The sequence below is a fragment of the Scyliorhinus torazame genome, chromosome 7 (assembly GCF_047496885.1).
Source record: "Scyliorhinus torazame isolate Kashiwa2021f chromosome 7, sScyTor2.1, whole genome shotgun sequence".
Lineage (NCBI taxonomy): Eukaryota > Metazoa > Chordata > Chondrichthyes > Carcharhiniformes > Scyliorhinidae > Scyliorhinus > Scyliorhinus torazame.
The window spans coordinates 261829223-261850240 of NC_092713.1; positions in this window are offsets into that span (position 1 = coordinate 261829223).

Below are 21018 nucleotides of genomic sequence, written 5' to 3' on the forward strand. Positions count from 1 at the left end.
CTCACACAGGTTCTTCCACAATGGCAAATATGCCATCTGTGCCCGGGCCTCAGACCACATGAACTTTAACCTGGACCAGGCTCACAAGGATGCGCAGGCTGTAGGATTCGCTTCCATCACTGGCATGCCTCAGGTCCAGGGGGTGATCAATGGCAGCTTGATACCTGGCCGCTCTGCGCCGGCTTGACAGGGGGTACCTTTGGTCAACCGCAAGAGGTTTCACTTCCTAACCGAGCAGTTGGTGTGTGATCATGAGCTGAACATCATGCACATGTTGCAGGCTATCCAGGCAGCATGCATGATGCATATATCCTGGCAAACTCTGAAGTTCCCAGCGCCTTTGAGGTGTTCCCTTGGATGAGAAGTTCACTTGTGGATGACAAGCCTACCCGCTTAGGCCATGGCTGATGGCGGGCGAGATTCTCCGACCCGCCGCCGGAGAATCGCAGGGAGCTGGAGTGAATCCCGCCCCCGTCGGTTGCCAAATTCTCCGGCACCGGATAGTCGGCGGGGGCGGGAATTGGGCCGTGCCGGTTGGCGGAGCACCCCCCCCGGCGATTCTCCGGCCCGGATGGGCCAAAGTCCCGCTGCTGGAATGCCTGTCTCGCCGACGTGGATTAAACCACCTCTATTACCGGCGGGACAAGGCGGCGCGGTCGGGGTCCGGGGTCCTGGGAGGGGCGCGGGGCGATCTGGCCCCGGAGGGTGCCCCCACGGTGGCCTGGCCCGCGATCGGGGCCCACCGATCCGCGAGCAGGCCTGTGCCGTGGGGGCACTCTTTTCCTTCCGCCTTCACCACGATCTCCACCATGGCGGAGGCGGAACAGACTCACTCTACTGCGCATGCGCGGGGATGCCGTGAGCGGCCGCTAACGCTCCCGCGCATGCGCAGCCCGGCAAAGTCAGTTTCGTGCCAGCTGGCGGGGCACCAAAGGCCTTTCCCGCCAGCTGGCGGGGCGGAAATCAGTCCGGCGCGGGACTAGCCCCTCAAGGTTAGGGCTCGGCCCCTCAAGATGCGGAGGATTCCGCACCTTTGGGGCGGCGCGATGCCCGACTGATTTGCGCCGTTATTTGCGCCTGTCGGCGGACATCGCGCCGATTATGGAGAATTTCGCCCGGCATCTGTGCAGAAGCCCCAGATCGAGTTGGAGAAGCAGCTAAACCCACTCAGCAACCTGTTGAAGATGCGCTTTGGCTGTCTGGACTGCTCGGGTGGGGCACAGCAATACAGTCCCCAGAGGGCAGCAGAGGCATGACATGCTGGAGGAGGATAAGGAGGAACAAGGAGGATAAGGAGTAGGATGAGGAGGACCATGAGGGTATCCAGGTGGAGCGCATGAAGGACATCTGGTTTGACAGGCTGTGGCCAGGGCCAGACAGGGCCGTCGAACCAGGGATAATCTCATCCGGTCACGATTGAATGCCGAGGTGGCCAACAGTTCGACAGCTACATCACCATCACTCCCATTGTCCCCAAGCCCTTCTATCCCATGACTTGCCCCCTCGTCCCTTACCCTTTCCCCTTCATATCACCATATAACCCCACCAGTTCCATCTAATCTCTCTCCCTCCCCCCCATCCCCCGCCCTTAAAACTTTCCCCCCCTTCCATGACCAGGGCTCTCCCCCCGCTCCCCAAGGGTCTCCTCAGCGGGATGGAGGATGATGATGACTCACTGTGAGGTGAGCTCTGGTGCTCCTAATCTGAAAAAGTCTGACTCAAGTTATTGATAACATACCACTGACTGCCCGGATGATCACAAGTTGTGCAATAGGGGCTCCTCCTTATGGGCAACATTCCTTTGTCGGAGATGCGAGGAGGGACCGGTGGGAGATGGAACAAGGTTTTGGGTCCTGGACTGGAGATGGTAAGCTGATTTCTGTGACCTCTGGCCGCTGATACCCTTGGCGGGCATCCTTTGGAGGACCTGGACCTGGAGGAGACCGACCTACTTTCAGGTGTCACAGGTGATGACGTGTCAGTCTGTTCGGCCCGCTTCCCAGGAGATGCGCCAGTGTCCGACTTAATGGGCGGCACGGTAGCACAGTGGTTAGCACTGTTGCTTCACAGCGCCAGGGTCCCGGGTTCGATTCCTGGCTTGGGTCACTGTCTGTGCAGGGTCTGCATGTTCTCCCCATGTCTGCATGGGTTTCCTCCAGGTGCTCCAGTTTCCTCCCACAAGTCCCGAAAGACGTGCTTGTTAGGTGAATTGGACATTCTAAATTCTCCCTCAGTGTACCCGAACAGGCGCCGGAATGTGGCGACTAGGGGATTTTCACAGTAACTTCATTGCAGTGTTAATGGAAGCCTACTTGTGATACTAATAAAGATTATTATTATCAGGCCAGGCCAGACATATCCATTTGTTTTTGGATATTGTGCCTCAGTGTCTAGCCATGCTCTCAATGCCCTCAGCCGTGGCCCTTTGTAACTGGGCCAAGCAGTGGAGTGCACCAGCAATGTTCATCTGCGCCTGGGATATGTCTGCCTGTGGCTGGGCCCTCCTGTCCTGCCCCTTAGCCATGGACATCACAGTGACCCAAACCTTGGACATCCTCACACATGGCTCTGACACCTTGATCCAGGCTTTCCATCATGGACCCACCCTTGCAGTTTTGGCCTGGGTGCCACGCATTGTCGGCAAAATCTCCAGTGCCTGAATTATAGAATCATTGAATCATAGAATTTACAGTGCAGAAGGAAGCCATTTCGCACATCGAGTCTGCACCGACCCTACTTAAGCCCTACCTCCACCCTATCCCCATAACCCAGTAACTGCACGGAACCTTGTTGGACACTAAGATTATCATAGAATCATAGGGCTGGTTTAGCACAGTGGGCTAAACAGCTGGATTGTAATGCAGAACAATGCCAGCAGCATGGATTCAATTCCTGTACCGGCCTCCCTGAACAGGCGCCGGAATGTGGCGACTAGGAGCTTTTCACAGTAACTTCATTGAAGCCTACTTGTGGCAATAAGCGATTATTATAATTATATTATTTAGCATGGCCAATCCACCTAACCTGCACATCTTTGGACTGTGGGAGGAAACCCATGCAGACACGGGGAGAACGTGCAAACTCCACAATGGCTCTTCAGTGGAGATGGTCAATAGCTTTACGTTCCTGGGCGGGTCACCATCAACAGGCTGTCCTGGTCCACTCACGTTGATGCAACAGTCAAGAAAGCCCAACAACGTCTCTACTTCCTACGGAAGCTAAAGAAATTGCGCAGTGGGGAGAGTCTCTTCCGCCTCCGCCATGGTGGAGGCTGTGACGGAGGCGGAAGGGAAAGAGTGCCCCCACGGCACAGGCCCGCCCGCGGATCGGTGGGCCCCGATCGTGGGCCAGGCCACCGTGGGGGCACCCCCCGGGGTCAGATCGCCCCGCGCCCCCCCCAGGACCCCAGAGCCGGCCCACGCCGCCTGGTCCCGCCGGTAAATACCAGCTTTGATTTACGCCGGCGGGACAGGCAATTTCTGGGCGGGACTTCGGCCCATCCGGGCCGGAGAATTGAGCGGGGGGGGGGGTCCTGCCAACCGGCGCGGCCCGATTCCCGCCCCGCCCAATCTCCGGTACCGGAGACTTCGGCGGGGCGGGGGCGGGATTCACGGCGGCCAACGGCCATTCTCCGACCCGGCGGGGGGTCGGAGAATGACGCCCAAGCTTTCAGGCGGTGGTTGCAAGCCCAGTGAATCGACCCAGCCATGAGCCTCTGAACAGGAATAGTTGCAGTAATGATTTTCACCCACGTTGAACTGCTAACAAGTTTGCTGAATTAGTTTAGATTTTATGGAATTGTTTTTGTGTGGCCTGAGGAAAATAGACCTTTTGCACAACTACTAAGTTAGGTAAAATGAAAGAACGTGGCACAGAGCGTTTCTTGGATTGCCTACTTCAAATAAAAATTGCCAATACCAGGCAGGAGGCAAAGGCACAAAAAAAATACTGGGAATGATTCAGCGGACTGAAGTTGAAGTCCGCTGATAGGTACGTTTAGCAGGGTGTTTCTCAGCTGCTTCAGCGGCAAGAAACATCTTGCTACACAACAGCACTTTGCCATTTTCTTTGGCTCGGAAAGATTCTCTCCACCGAGGCCGTGCTTAAAGGGACTTCCTACTGGTGAGCTTCAGCAGGAAAGGCTCCTTGCAGATTGGGGCGCCATTCTGTCCAACAGCACCGTTCTCCCCCCCACCAACTTTCAGCCCCCTCCCACACTTTTCACCACCACCCTTGCCCCACAACCTTGAGCAGGCCCCCAGGGACCTCCCTCAACCCCACTCTACTTGGCAGTCCCCCACAGGCCTGACCCTAGGCAGTGCCAACCTGGTGCCTAGGAACCCTGGCACTGCCATTCTGAATCCATGTCAGTGCCCCGGAACCCTGGCAATGTCACCCACATACCAGGGTGACACTGTCAGGGTGCCCAGGTGGTACTGCCAGGGTCCCAGGCTGGCAGTGCCAAGGTGCCCGGATACCTGTGGAGTGCCAGGGCACCACTCTGCTCTGTCCCTGACCATCTGGGGTCTCCAGTGGTCTGGGAGACCCACCAGGTGCCACTATGACAGGTCTATGTTTGTGTGCACAGAACTAAATGGCGCCCTGGCGAAGTCTCTCAGACGCAGCCTATGAGTCCCGGGCACGGGGATGAATCCGGTCTCCGGGTATTTGAATGAGCTGTAAATATTCAGATCTGGATGTTGCCCAGCAAGGGCGAGATCCAGATCACCATGGGTGGAGTGATTCGGGTGACCACCAGGTGTGTGATTCACCCATTGCACCTAAATTTGTGTTGGGCACAACGGGATCAGTAAATCACGCCCACTGTAATTGAAAATACTGTCCACCACAAGGAAAATGTGAAAGAAATGTGGAAGGTGCTACAATAAAGCTGCTGTATAAATATGCATTGTTACATGAGATTGGCATCAACAAATATTGAAAGCCAAGTTAACAGGGAGGCAACCTGGCTGCTTCTACATGTCAGAAGCTGTGCAGGATTAGCATCATTAAATAATATACACAAAAGGTCGAATACTGACACTGCATCCCATTGTGCTTGTTCTGAGTCTTTGATAGAGCTATCCAAATAGTCCCATTCCCTGGCTTTTAATAATAGTAATAATCTTTATTAGTGTCACAAGTAGGTTTACATTAAGACTGCAATGAAGTTACTGTGAAAATCCCCCAATTGTCACACTCTGACGCCTGTTCGGGTACTCGGAGGGAGAATTCAGAATGTCCAAATTACCTACCAGCTCGTCTTTCGGGACTTGTGGGAGGAAACCGGAGCACCCGGAGGAAACCCACGCAGACACAGGGAGAATGTGCAGACTCTGTACAGACAGTGACCCAAACCGGGAATCGAACCTGGGACCCTGGCGCTGTGAAGCCATAGTGTTAACCACCGTGCTATCGTGCTGCTTGTCCCATAACCCTGCAAATCCTCTCCATCAAAATATTTACTCAGAGGGAAGTCATGTGATGTGAGCGCGGAAGTGGTTACGTTTTCACAAGCTCTGGCTCAGCTTCTCCTTTAATCCCTTATTTTATCCTGGTCTACATTTATTTCATATTTGCTTTCTCTTCGGTTATATGGCTAACATTATGTTCCTGGATATTCCGGATCGGTGTTTTTTCAAAGAAGAGCCAAGATAAAATGTAAAAGTCCTCATTTGTTTGTGGTGGTCAGAATGGGTTACATAGAACATAGAACAATACAGCGCAGTACAGGCCCTTCGGCCCACGATGTTGCACCGAAACAAAAGCCATCCAACCTACACTATGCCATTATCATCCATATGTTTATCCAATAAACTTTTAAATGCCCTCAATGTTGGCGAGTTCACTACTGTAGCAGGTAGGGCATTCCACGGCCTCACCACTCTTTGCGTAAAGAACCTACCTCTGACCTCTGTCCTATATCTATTACCCCTCAGTTTAAAGCTATGTCCCCTCGTGCCAGCCATTTCCATCCGCGGGAGAAGGCTCTCACTGTCCACCCTATCTAACCCCCTGATCATTTTGTATGCCTCTATTAAGTCTCCTCTTAACCTTCTTCTCTCCAACGAAAACAACCTCAAGTCCATCAGCCTTTCCTCATAAGATTTTCCCTCCATACCAGGCAACATCCTGGTAAATCTCCTCTGCACCCTCTCCAAAGCCTCCAAGTCCTTCCGATAATGCGGTGACCAGAACTGTACGCAATACTCCAAATGAGGCCGTACCAGAGTTTTGTACAGCTGCAACATGACCTCATGACTCCGGAACTCAATCCCTCTACCAATAAAGGCCAACACTCCATAGGCCTTCTTCACAACCCTATCAACCTGGGTGGCAACTTTCAGGGATCTATGTACATGGATACCTAGATCCCTCTGCTCATCCACACTTCCAAGAACTTTACCATTAGCCAAATATTCTGCATTCCTGTTATCCCTTCCAAAGTGAATCACCTCACACTTCTCTACATTAAACTCCATTTGCCACCTCTCAGCCCAGCTCTGCAGCTTATCTATGTCCCTCTGTAACCTGCTACTTCCTTCCACACTGTCGACAACACCACCGACTTTAGTGTCATCTGCAAATTTACTCATCCACCCTTCTGCGCCCTCCTCTAGGTCATTGATAAAAATGACAAACAGCAACGGCCCCAGGACAGATCCTTGTGGTACGCCACTTGTAACTGAACTCCATTCTGAACATGTCCCATCAACCACCACCCTCTGTCTTCTTTCAGCTAGCCAATTTCTGATCCACATCTCTAAATCACCCTCAATCCCCAGCCTCCGTATTTTCTGCAATCCCACTGGGTTGGGGTTAGGCCCAGTTTACAGTGGCACAGTTGCTGCTGAACAGGCTCTCGCTTTGACGGTGCTGTGTGTGTCTGGATGATGGCCACCAATGAATATGTTGCCTTGTTTGAAGATCTCAGCTCTGTGCTGTAGGTCATCAGATCTCACTTTGAAGAATGGGCAGTACGGTAGCATTGTGGATAGCACAATTGCTTCACAGTTCCAGGGTCCCAGGTTCGATTCCGGCTTGGGTCACTGTCTGTGCGGGGTCTGCACATCCTTCCCGTGTGTGCGTGGGTTTCCTCCGGGTGCTCCGGTTTCCTCCTACAGTTCAAAGATGTGCAGGTTAGGTGATTGGCCATGCTAAATTGCCCTTAGTGTCCAAAATTGCCCTTAGTGTTGGGTGGGGTTACTGGGTTATGGGGATAGGGTGGAGGTGTTGACCTTGGGTAGGGTGCTCTTTCCAAGAGCTGGTGCAGACTCGATGGGCCGAATGGCCTCCTTCTGCACTGTAAATTCTATGATCTAATTGTGAAATACATTTGGAAGAGCGGTGAAGGAGCATGAGAGAGTTCTTGCACTCTCCGGTGAGGGCCCGTCTTTGTGTCATTGAGACCCTAATGGTGTGTTGTTTGTCCGGAAAGGTTCGAGAGGTAGGGGCAAGGTGTGTTCATCGATTCGGTCCCTGGTAAGAGGTGGGAGGCAAGTTCTCAATTGAGTTTGAAAATTGGCTGCAATATTTTGGTAATCCTGATTGCAGGCTGGCTGCATTAGATTTGATGGAGCACAACAAGTCTGATCTTCAAGGCCAGGGGTCGGCTGGGCCCACCGGTCGCTGGTCCTATTTTGTCCTATTCTCGACGCTAGTCGTGAGGGCTTGGAGGAGGCTGAGCGGGTCGAGTCATCCCACCTGGCCGGCGCCTCGGCTGTAGATATCCTGGGCATCGTTGAGATGGCATGGGGGAAGTGATGGTGCTTCATGCTTCGATCGCTGGAATTTCGTGAGAGTTCCTGAAGAGTGCTTGTTGATCTTGGCTTTCCCTTTACCTTCTCGTGCAATCTGGATGGACTTTATCTTATAATTTACCCTGTAATTCTTCTACAAACCTGTACTTTATTCCCTTGTGATTATGTTGTTGATTATTTAATGCTTAATGTTGTCCTTTCCCCTGCAAGGGAGTGCAAAATGTGAGCATGAGGGCAGGTGTTGTCGATTATCCTATTCCAGCAAAATCATGTTGACTTGATTCTGTGAAATGTGATCTGTGCAGAGTTTTACCCCTTTTTTGTTGTAATGTCTTATAATCCTTCTGATTGTGGTTGGGAAGTGTTTTGTTTTTATCACCCCCTATCTTTTTTATAAGAAGGATGAGTGGATTTCGTGCAGTTGATGGGTGGATGGTTGGGGTTTTTAGGGTTAGTTCGGTCCTCACTGTGATTGAGGACAGGCCTCCAGTTAGACGTAATCCATGTCGGGTTTTGATTTGGATTTTTTTTTCTAAAACATTTTTATTGAATTTTACATCTGTACACTGTACAGCAGGTGATTGAGACGGTTATTAGAGACAATTTACATGCTTTTCTTTCATCGGCCTAACTTGGAACAGGCTGATGAATAGCTCCCACATTTTGTGGAAGATCTCGTTTGACCCTAGGATGGTATACTTGATCTTCTCCAGATGGAGAAATTACGTCAGGTCTGCCAGCCAGTCCATGGGGGATGCTGCTAATCACCAGCTGAGCAGGATTCTCCGGCGTGCGAATAAGGAAGTAAAAGCAAGGGCATCGGCCCTCTTCCCCACATGTAGTTCCGGCTGGTCTGATACCCCGAAGTCTGCCACTCTCGGGCACAGCTCCACCCTTACCCCCACAACCTTGGACATTGCCTCAAAGAAGGCTGTCCAGAATCCGCCAAGTCTGGGGAAGGCCCAGAACATGTGGGTGTGGTTGGCCGGGCCTCTCTGGCATCGTTTATACTTGTCCTTCACCTCCGGGAAGAACCTGTTCATTTGTGTTCTGGTCAGGTGTGCTGTGTGCACCACTTTAAACAGCATGAGGCCTTGCGCAGGGGGAGGTGGAGTTGGCCCAACTTAGTGCTTCGCTCCAAATTCCCCACCCTACTTCCATCCCTAATTCGTCTTCCCATTTCTGTCTTGCTCCGTCTAGTGGTGTTCACGCCCTTTCTAAAAGTCATCCGTAAATGTCCCCACAGTTCCCTTCTCCAGACTAGCCGCATCCAGCAGTTCCTCCAGCAATGTGTCTCCCGGGGCCCTACGGTACCTTGTCATCTCCTTGCGGAGAAAGTTTTGATTTGTAAATGTTGGAGCTCCTATCCGTTCGGTAGCACCAGTCTCCCCATCAGCACGTCCAGGGTTGCGAGTCTATCCCCCATGTAGAAGTCCCTGATCACTGGCGTCCCCCGATCTTGACTCCACTTCTTAAAAGTGGTGTCTAGCATGGCTGGTGGGAATATGTGGTTACCGCAGATGGAGGCCATGGTGGACGCCTCGGTTAAGCCGAAGTGCTGTCTCATCTGGTTCCAAGTTTTTACCGTAGCTACCACCACTGGGCTGGACGTGTACTTTGGCGGGAGGGTTGGGAGCGCTGTCTTGGCTAGGGCTTGGAGGGTCATCCCTGTACAGGGGGACTCCTTCACCTTCACCCATTCCTTGCTCGGCTCCCTTACCCATACCCTCACTCTTTCAGCTGTGACTATCCAGTGGTAGTATTGCAAGTAGTATAGCAAGGAGGAATCTTGAATTCTTTCCCCTCCCCCCCACACACAAACGGCATAATTAGTTTATCTATTCCTTGGAAAAATTGGACTTGGGGATGATGATCGGTATGGATCTAAACAGGAAGAGGAACCTTGGCAGTATCTTCATCTTGATCATTTGCACCTTCCCTGCCAGAGAGAGCAGGAGTGCATCCCATCTTTATCGATCCATTTTAACTTCCTCCGCCAGAGTGGTCAGGTTCCATTTATGGAGTTGTGGGCTATTTGGATCCCCAGGTAGCGGAATTTGTTTTGAGCTAGTTTGATTGTTTTACCCTCTAGCTCAGCCCCTCTACTGTTCGGGGTCATCGGGAATACCTCACTCTTGCCCAGGTTGAGTTTGGAGCTTGAGAAGCCTCTGAATGCGAGGAGCTTTATGATTTCTTCAAGCCGTTCTGCGGGTCCAGGTTGTAGAGGAGCAGGTCATCCGCATAGAGTGAGGCTCTGAGCTCTCTGCATCCTCTACGGACACCCTTCCAGCCTCTCACATCTCGCGACAGCGCCAGGGACCCGGGCTCGATTCCCGGCTTGGGACAGTGCCTGTGTGGAGTTTGCATATTGTCTTTGTGTCTGCATGGGTTTCCTCTGGGTGCTCCGGTTTCCTCCCACAAGACTCGAATGACGTGCTGTTAGGTGAATCGGACATTCTGAATTCTCCCTCTGTGTACCTGAACAGGCGTCGGAGTGTGGCGACAAGGGGATTTTCACTGCTTCATTGCAGCGTTAGCGTGACACTACTTGTGACACTAATAAAGATTAGTATTATTAGAATTCTTAATATTTTAAACTAGAGTAAATATTGCTCATACGTTGGTTCGTGGAGAGCTCCTGTTTTTAGTTTGCAAACCGGTGCAAAATTCTCTGGAAACGGCGCGATGTCCGCCGACTGGCGCACAAAACGGCACAAATCAGATGGGCATCGCGCCGCCCCAAAGGTGCGGAATGCTCCGCATCTTTGTGGGCCGAGCCCCAACCTTAAGGGGCTAGGCCCGCGCTGGACGAATTTCCGCCCCGCCAGCTGGTGGAAAAGGCCTTTGGTGCCCCGCCAGCTGGCGCGGAAATGACATCTCCGGGCGGTGCATGCGCGGGAACGTCAGCGGCCGCTGATGGCATTCCCGCGCATGTGCAGTGGAGGGAGTCTCTTCCGCCTCCGCCATGGTGGAGACCGTGGCGGAGGCAGAGGGAAAGAGTGCCCCCACGGCACAGGCCCGCCCGCGGATCGGTGGGCCCCGATCGCGGGCCAGGCCACCGTGGGGGCGCCCCCCGGGGCCAGATCCCCTCCCAGGACCCCGGAGCCCGCCAGCGCCGCCTTGTCCCACCGGTAAGGTAGGTGGTTTAATTTACGTCGGCGGGACAGGCATTTTAGCGGCGGGACTTCGGCCCATCCGGGCCGGAGAATCGAGCGGGGGGGGGCCCGCCAACCGGCACGGCGCGATACCCACCCCCACCAGTGCCGGAGACTTTGGCAACCGGCGGGGGCGGGATTCACGCCAGCCCCCGGCGATTCTCCAACCCGGCGGGGGGTCGGAGAATCTCGCCCCTGATACTGAATGTACATTCTGTGAATCATGATATTGAATTTTGCCATTTAACCAAGGGCAGTTAACAGGTATTGATAGAGGTGTTGTGGATATTAACTAGCTGAGGTTAATTACAACCAGCTGGAAGAAGAGTGAGCTCAAGATTTACTCTTACTCCAAATCAGCAAGGGGTATGACTGAACTGGAATGTAGCCTCACCTCCAAGGAGCTGGGACCAACCTCTTGCTGCTTTCAACTTCAACCTATTGGAGGGCAGTTATGAGTTTTTGTCTCTTAATCACAGAGCTAGTAAATGAACGAAATGCATTGTTGGGAAAAAAGTAAAGAAATTCTTCAGAGGTGTGGCTAACTGAATATTCAATTGGAGCGTATCAGGGTTCAAATCCATGACTTCAAGAGTGCCAGTTAAGCATAAGAATGGCTTTGCTGCTATCATGAAAATGCTTTCAAGCTAATAGTTATCGTTTTTACCAGTCTTCAAGAACTCCTCGGTCTGAGAAACAGAAAGAAAAATAATTGGATTGGATTTGTTTATTTTCACGTGTACCGAGGTACAGTGAAAAGTATTGTTCTGCGTACAGTCCAGACAGATCATTCCATACATGAAAAAATACATAGGGCAAACATAAAATACACAATGTAAATACATAGACACATGCATCGGGTGAAGAATACAGGAGTGTAACACTACTCAGTAGAGAAGATGTGTGAAGAGATCAGATCAGTCCATAAGGGGGTCATACTTCAGGAGTCTGGCAACCACGAAGAAGAAAGTGTTTTTGAATCTGTTTGTGCGTGTTGTCAGACTTCTGTATCTCCTGCCCAATGGAAGAAGTTGGAACAGTGAAGAAGCTGGGTGGGAGGGGTCTTTGATTATGCTGCCTGCTTTCCCAAGGCAGCGGAAGATGTAGATAGAATCAATGGATGGGAAATGGACTGGGCTGTGTTCACGACTCTCAACTTTCTTACGGTCTTGGGCCGAGCAGTTGCCATACCAGGCTGTGATGCAGCCAGATAGGATGCTTTCTCTGGCGCATCTGTAAAAGTTGGTAAGAGTCAATGTGGACACACCAAATTTCCTTAGTTTCCTGAGGAGGTATAGGCGCTTTTGTGCTTTCTTCATCGTAACGTTGATGTGGGTGGACCAGGACAGATTATTGGTGATGTGTACTCCTAGGAATTTGAACTTGTCAACCATCTCCACCTCGGCACCATTGATGCAGACAGGGGTGTGTATGATACTTTGCCCCCTGAAGTCAATGACCAGCTCTTTAGTTTTGCTGACATTGAGGGAGAGATTGTTGTCGCTACACCACTCCACTAGGTTCTCTATCTCCGAAATGCTCCAGGGATGAGTGTAGGGCGAGGGAGATGTCGTCTGCTGTGGACCAGTTGTGGCGGTATGCGAATTGCAGTGGATCTAGGCATTCTGGAAGTATGGAGTTGATGTGCTCATGACCAACCTCGCGAAGCACTTCATTACGATCGATGTCAAGGCCATCGGCCTGATGAGGTTAGCCTGAGAATTAAAGGGAAAATTCTCTTTAATGTGTCACTGGAGATGATTTTTTGCGTGTAATCCTGGGACTGTTTCATGGCACATGAAAAGTTAAGGTGAAAATCACATTCATGGCAAAAAGAGGCCAGCCGCCACAGCAGGTATATCATTTGAAAAAAATGAAACTATTAGATCCTTTAATTAAAAAATAAACTCGCCCTCCGAAGTCATTTATATTCATGGATTTTGTGTCAGCTCTCTGAACCAGCAGTTGAAATTGTTGTGGCTTTCCTGAGGCAAGCTGCTGTAAATCACCTCCGAGATGCTTTACACTGTTAATATACTTTACTTTAGTGTGAGATTAATCTAAGAGCTTCATTTAGCCTCTTTTCACAAAGAACATCTTCAATATAGACCTCCTAAGAGACTGGTGAAATAAATTAATTGCATTCCTGCTGAATTGTGTTAATGCCAAAATTAGTTAATGACCCAATGCTGGTACCTTTTGGCTGCCTTAGTTTGTGTTTGTGTTCAATACATCTTCAGTCACATTGTGGGGTCTGGACTAATCTGTGAACATGATGTTGTAGACAACACACTATCAATCTTCAATGATGGAGTGGTATTCTTTGCTAGGTCTCAATGGCCAATGCTTAGCATCACCTCAGATTTTGTGTTGCTCTAAGACTGAACTTAGCGGTACTGTCAAATTAACATTGCAAACTTTGAATGGGATATCTTTGTAGATATTCTGCACTTTTATATTCATGTATGTGTGTATATATATATATATACATATATATACATATAGATAGATAATATGGTCACGCATATCCATATTTGCATGCACATGATGATTCAGCAGTAGTATACCTTTGAAATTATTAAATTAGAATGAACCAAATGCTAGATCAATGCTGTCTTCTACCTCACTATCTTATCAGGCAGGCCTTGGATGTCTGAGGTGTTGCCCTGATTTTCAACTGCTCCTTGTCCATATGTTGGGTGGGTGGCCAAGCTTTGAATATCTCCCACTATGAACTCCAGCCCTACCTAAACGCAGAATCTAGGCTGAGGCGGTGCTGTTTTGTCCATTGGATGAAATGTTGAACTTGCTAGCCGCAAGCGGGAATTATGATGGCCCGTTGAATAAGGGCCAAAACAGGCTTCTTGCTGAGCGTCAAACCCATTGCGAGTGTCCTGGCCCGCTCTATTGGCCCCGATCAGATTCGTGCCCGAACATGCTAACTCCTAATTTACAGTAATTTGAATGTAATTATCCGGCAGGAAGCTTGATTCACCGGACTCCTGGGATGCGTCTGCCCCCCAGCCAGGAGTCACGCAAGAATGTACTAGTGCAGGTCCTGACAAGTTCTAACATGGCACCGTGGGTCTCAGTTCAGGGGTCTTTCCCGGGATAGGGGTCGTGGTCATATGGCAGGTCTTTCCTCTGTAGCTTTGAAACTCATTAAACTATCTTTCAGCATGCCATGTTGTCGTAAAAGTCTTCCTTCTGTGGCTTTGAAACCTTTGATGCCTCTTCCAGCATGTCAAATTCAAAGATCTGTCAACTGAAGGTGAAAGTCTTTCTTCTGATGTGTTGGAACCGTTTGATGTCTCGCTAGTATGTCAGGGTCAAAGATCTGTCAGATGAAAGCAAAAATGTTCCCATTGACGTGTGGGAAACCTTTGAGCACTTTTTTCAGAGTCAATTTCATTACCTATACATTTTTATATAACTCTGGGCATGCGGAGAAGCCTAAAAGATTTGAACTGCATTCTTTACATTCAATTTCACAGTCCATTACCTTTTACAAGCCTCTTGATTGACAGGTCCAGTCTATTTCAAAGGCATGTTTAGCGTCGTTTGTCATTTTAGTTCTTCATGGTTGATCAACTCTGAAGTACTTCCTCTTTTGAGCAGGTGTTATTTCTAACCACAGTTTTTTTTTAAAGAGGCTGTTCCTTTGATCTGAAGAGCTTCCCAGAAAGAGCAGGTGCTCTGTTTGGGTCATAGAATCATAGAATTTACAGTGCAGAAGGAGGCCATTTGGCCCATCGAGTCTGCACCGGCCCTACACCTCCACCCTATCCCCATAACTCAGTAATCCCAGTTAGCCTTTTTGGTCACTAAGGACAATCTAGCATGGACAATCCACCTAACCTGCACATCATTGGACTGTGGGAGGAAACCAGAGCACCTGGAGGAAACCCACGCAGACACGGGGAGAACATGCAAACTCCACACAGACAGTGACCCAAGCCGGGAATCGAGCCTGGGACCCCGGAGCTGTGAAGCAACTGTGCTAACCACTGTGCTACCGTCCTTCACACTCAGAAAGACCTCCAACCTGAGCACCTCCAGCCCAATCCAAGCCCTACCGACACCCACCCTCGACAGCCTGGAGGTAAGTGTAGAGAGAGTACTCACTCCCTTGCCACCCCTTTGAATGTTAAAATTACTATTAGATCCCGACAACTGGCATTGGGCTGAACTTGCACATTTATGCAGACCCCGATCTGTTTCAGGCTACTTACCCTTTTGTAGGCCTGCATCAAGCCTTGGGCTTCAATGGGTAGGTGAGATAAGCTCCCTTCCAAACCGCAAATTTTAACGCTGATGACCTATGTTCTAGGTGAGAAATAGGCAGTCGACTAAAAACTGCCCCCTTTCTGTATTGCATATCTTCACATCTGCAAAAAAGAAATTTAACTCTTCGTGTGTTGGTAAGTATTGTGATCGGTAAGTAAAATCTTCATTCCTTTCACTTATTCATTATTTGATATTATATTTGTAATCAGTTGAGGTAAAGTGTAAAAATGGCAGAAGATCCCAGACCCGTGTTATGCTCCTCGTGCTCAATGTGGGAGTTCAGGGACGCGGCCGATGCCCCTGACCCCTTCATGTGTGGGACGGCTCTGGAGCTGTGGATGGACTCACTTTGGAGCATCCGCGATGCTGAGTAGGTCGTGGATAACATGTTCAGTGAGTTGGTCCCACCGCAGATTAGGATTGGTGAGGGAGACAGGGAATGGGTGACCAAAAGGCAGAGAAAGAGCAGGAAGGCAGTGCAGGTGTCCCCTGCAGTCATCCCCCTCCAAAACAGGTCTACCATTTTGGATACTGTTGGGGGAGATGACTCACCAGGGGAAGGCAGTAGTAGCCAGGTTCGTGGCACCATGGCTGGCTCTGCTGCACAGAATGGCGGGAAAAAGACTGGCATGGCTACAGTCATAGGGGATTCAATCGTAAGGGGTGTAGACAGGCGTTTCTGTGGTCGAAAACGAGACTCCCGAATGGTATGCTGCCTCCCGGGTGCACGGGTCAGGGATGTCTCAGATCGGCTGCAGGACATACTGAAGGGTGAGGGTGAACAGCCAGTTGTCGTGGTGCATATAGGCACCAACGATATAGGTAAAAAACAAGATGAGGTCCTACAATCAGAATTTAGGGAGTTAGGAGATAAGTTAAAAAGTAGGACCTCAAAGGTAGTAATCTCAGTGCCATGAGACAGTCAGAGTAGAAATTGAAGAATAGTCAGAATGAATACGTGGCTTGAGGGATGGTGCAGGAGGGAGGGGGGTTCAGATTTTTGGGACATTGGAACCGGTTTTGGGGGCGGTGGGACCATTACAAATCAGATGGTCTACACCTGGGCAGGACTGGAACCAATGACCTAGGGGGTGCTTTTGCTAACACTGTTGGGGAGGTTTTAAACTAATGTGGCAGGGGGATGGGAACCAGATTAGGAAGTTAGAGGTCAGTAAAGAGGCAGCAACTAAAGCCAGTAAGGTACTAGATAATAAATTCATTGTGAATAAGGGGAAGAGTAGACAGGGAAGAGATGATGAACGCAAAGGGACAGGTGGTCTGAGGTGCATTTGTTTTAATGCGAGAAGTGTAGCAGGTAAGGCAGATGAATTTAGGGCTGGATTAGTACCTGGGAATATGATGTTATTGGTATTACTGAGACTTGGTTGAGGGAAGGGCAAGATTAGCAACTAAATATCCCAGGCTATAGATGCTTCAGGAGGGATAGAGAGGGAGGTAAAAGGGGTGGAGGAATTGTATTACTGGTCAGAGATGATGGGCGAAATTCTCCGGTATCGGGGCGATGTCCGCCGACCGGCGCCAAAAACGTCGCAAATCAGTCCAGCATCGCGCCGCCTCAAGGGTGCGGAATCCTCCGCCCCTTGACCGGCCGAGTCCTAACCTTGTGGGGCTAGGTCTGCGCCGGACTGATTTCCGCCCCACCAGCTGGCGGAAGTGCCCCGCCAGCTGCTGCGGAAATGACATTGCCGGGCGGCGCATGCGCGGGAGCGTTAGCAGCCGCTCACGGCATCCCCATGCATGCGCTGTGGAGGGAGTCTCTTTCGCCTCCGCCATGGTGGAGACCATGGCGAAGGCGGAAGGAAAAGAGTGCCCCCACGGCACAGGCCCGCTTGCGGATTGATGGGCCCCGATCGCGGGCCAGGCCACCATGGGGGCACCCCCCCGGGGCCAGATCGCCCCACACACCCCCCCAGGACGCCGGAGCCCACCCGCGCCGCCTTGTACCGCCGGTAAGAGAGGTGGTTTAATCCACGCCAGCGGGACAGGCATTCTAGCAGCGGGACTTCGGCCCATCCGGGCCGGAGAATCGCGGGGGGGGGCCCCGGCAACTGGCGCGGCGCGATTCCCGCCCCCGCATAATCTCCGGTACCGGAGAATTCGGCAACCGGCGGGGGCGGGATTCACGCCAGCCCCCGGCGATTCTCCAACCCGGCGGGGGGTCGGAGAATCTCGCCCGATATCACAGCTGTGATTAAGGAGGGCACTATGGAAGATTCGAGCACTGAGGCAATATGGGTAGAGCTAAGAAATAGGAAGGGTGCAGTAACATTGTTGGGACCTTACTACAGGCCTCCCAAAAGCGAGCGTGAAGTAGAGGTACAAATATGTAGACAGATTATAGAAAAATGTAACAGCAATAGGGTGGTCGTGGTGGGAGATTTTAACTTCCCCAACATTGAATGGGACTCATGTAGTGTTGGAGGCATAGATGGAGCAGAATTTGTAAAGAGCATCCATGAGAGTTTTTTAGAGCAGTATGTAAATAGTCCAACTCGGGAAGGGGCCATACTGGACCTGGTATTGGGGAATGATCCCGGCCAGGTGGTTACTTTGGGAATAGCGATCACAATTCCGTAAGTTTTAAAATACTCATGGACAAAGACGAGAGTGGTCCTAAAGGAAGAGTGCTAAATTGGGAGAAGGCCAAGTATAACAAAATTCGGCAGGAGCTAGGGATTGTGGATTGGGAGCAGCTGTTTAAGGGTAAATCCACATTTGAAATGTGGGAGTCTTTTAAGGAAAGGTTGATTAGAGTGCAGGACAGACATGTCCCTATGAAAATGAGGGATAGAAATTGCAAGATTAGGGAACCATGGATGACGGGTGGAATTGTGAGACTAGCTAAAATGAAAAACGAAGCATACATAAGATCTAGGTGACTTAAAACTGATGACGCTTTGGAGGAATATCGAGAAAGTAGGACAAATCTCAAACGCACAATAAGGAGGGCTAAAAGAGGTCATGAAATATTTTTGACTAACAGGGTTAAGGGAAATCCCAAAGCCTTTTATTCATATATAAGGAGCAAGAAGGTAACTAGAGAAAGGATTGGCCCACTCAAAGACAAAAGAGGGAATTTATGCATGGAGTCAGAGGAAATGGGTGAGATTCTTAATGCAGCGGTATTCACCAAGGAGAGGGACATGACGGATGTTGAGGTTAGGGATTGATGTTTAAATACTCTAGGTCAAGTCGGCATAAGGAAGGGGGAGGTTTTGGGTATTCTAAAAGGCATTAAGGTGGACAAGTCCCCAGGTCCGGATGGGATCTATCCCAGGTTACTGAGGGAAGCGAGGGACGAAATAGCTGGGGCCTTAACAGATATCTTCGCAGCATCCTTGAGCACGGGCGAGGTCCCAGAGGACTGGAGAATTGCTAATGTTGTCCCTTTGTTGAAGAAGGGTAGCAGGGATGATCCAGGGAATTATAGACCTGTAAGCTTGACGTCAGTGGTAGGCAAACTGTTGGACAAGATTCTGAGGGATAGGATCTATTCACATTTGGAAAAAAATAGACTTATCAGTGATAGGCAGCATGGTTTTGTGCAGGGAAGGTCATGTCTTACAAACCAAATAGAATTCTTTGAGGAAGTGACAAAGTTAATTGATGAGGGAAGGGCTGTAGATGACATATACATGGACTTCAGTAAGGTGTTTGATAAAGTTTCCCATGGCAGGTTGATGGAAAAAGTGAAGTCGCATGGGGGTCACGGTGTACTAGCTAGATGGATAAAGAACTGGCTGGGAACAGGAGACAGCGAGTAGTGGTGGAAGAGAGTGTCTCAAAATAGAGAAAGGTGACTAGTGGTGTTCCACAGGGATCTGTGCTCGGACCACTGTTGTTTGTGATATACATGAATGATCTGGATGAAGGTATAAGTGGTTTGATTAGCAAGTTTGCAGATGATACTAAGATTGGTGGAGTTGCAGAGAGCGAGGGGGACTGTCAGAGAATACAGCAAAATATAGATAGATTGGAGGGTTGGGCAGAGAAATGGAGTTCAATCCAGGCAAATGCGAGGTGATGCATTTTGGAAGATCCAATTCAAGAGGGGACTATATGGTCAATGGAAGAGTCCTGGGGAAAATTGATGTACAGAGAGATCTGGGAGTTCAGGTCCATTGTACCCTGAAGGTGGCAACGCAGGTCGATGGAGTGGTCAAGAAGGCATACAGCATGCTTGCTCAGACGGGGTATTGAGTACAAGAGTCAGCAGGCCATATTACAGTTGTATAGGACTTTGGTTAGGTCACATTTGGAATACTGCAGTTCTGATCGCCACATTACCAGAAGGATGTGGATGCTTTAGAGAGGGTGCAGAGGAGGTTCAGCAGGAAGTTGCCTGGTATGGAGGGTGCTAGCTATGAAGAAAGGTTGAGTAGATTAGGATTGTTTTCATTGGAAAGACAGAGGTTGAGGGGGGACCTGATTGAGGTCTACAAAGTTATGAGAGGTATGGACAGGGTGGATAGCAACAAGCTTTTTCCAAGAGTGGGGGTGTCAATTACAAGGGGTCACGATTTCAAGGTGAGAGGGGGAAAGTTTAAGGGAGATGTGCGTGGAAAGTTTTTTATGCAGAGGGTGGTAGGTGCCTGGAACGCTTTGCCGGAGGAGGTGGTAGAGGTGGGCACGATAACATCATTTAAGATGCATCTAGACAGATATATGAACGCGCAGTAATACAGAACTACATAGAAGGAGCCTGCATGATTTAAGAAAAGGATTTGCAGATCCCTCTCAGTACGCATGACTAAAATAAATTGTAAAATATGTTTGTATAAATGCTTGCTTCACAGGGAAATGCATTTTCTAAAGAGCTAGTCCTTCAAATTGATGATATAAACTTATTAATTTGAAACAACTCATTGCTATGGAAAACAGACAGTAATTGACTATTTTAATGGCACACTCAGTATTCTAGGAGGGGATAATTCTTATGAAATTTAAACATTAATTAGAAATGAAGTGCAGTTGGATCATTGGAGGGTCCATTTTTATACCTACTGTAGTACTAGCCTATAATCACTCAATGCTGAAACCCTCAAAATTTAGCTGTCAGCATGGATCAATGTCATGGGTCATCAAAGGGAAAGGCACTTCAGAGGAGGTCAGGGGGCCATTCCCTTAGAGGAGTGAAGGGCTGTCGTACTGGCAAGGTGGAAACTGGAAGTGCACTCTGCAGCTGGATCCTCGACTTTCTGACCCATAGGCCATAATCAGTCAGAATAAACAGCAATTCTCCTCCACGATAGTCCTCAATAGCGGGGCCCCGCAAGGCTGCATACTTAGCCTCCGACTATACTCCCTGTACACAGACGACTGAGTGTCAAATGTCCCTCCAACTCCATCTAAAGGTTTGCTGACGACACGACCATAGTGGGCCGGATCTCGAACAACGATGAGCCAGAATACAGGAGAGAGATAGGGAACCTAGTGGAGTGGTGCAACAACACAATCTCTGCCTCAATGTCAGCAAAACTAAAGAGCTGGTCATGGATTTCAGGAAGCAATGTATAGTACACCCCCCCCGTCTGCATCAATGGGGCCAAGGTGGGGATGGTTAGCAGCTTCAATTTCCTAGGTCTGCACATCACCAACAATCTATTCTAGCACACCCACGTCAACGCTACGATGAAGAAAGCACAACAGCGCGTATATTTTCTCAGGAAACTAAGGAAATTCGGCATGTCCACATTGACTCTTACCAACTTTTACAGATGCACCATAGAAAGCATCCTAATTAGCTGCATCACAGGTTGGTATGGCAACTGCTCGACCGAAGACTACAGAGCGTC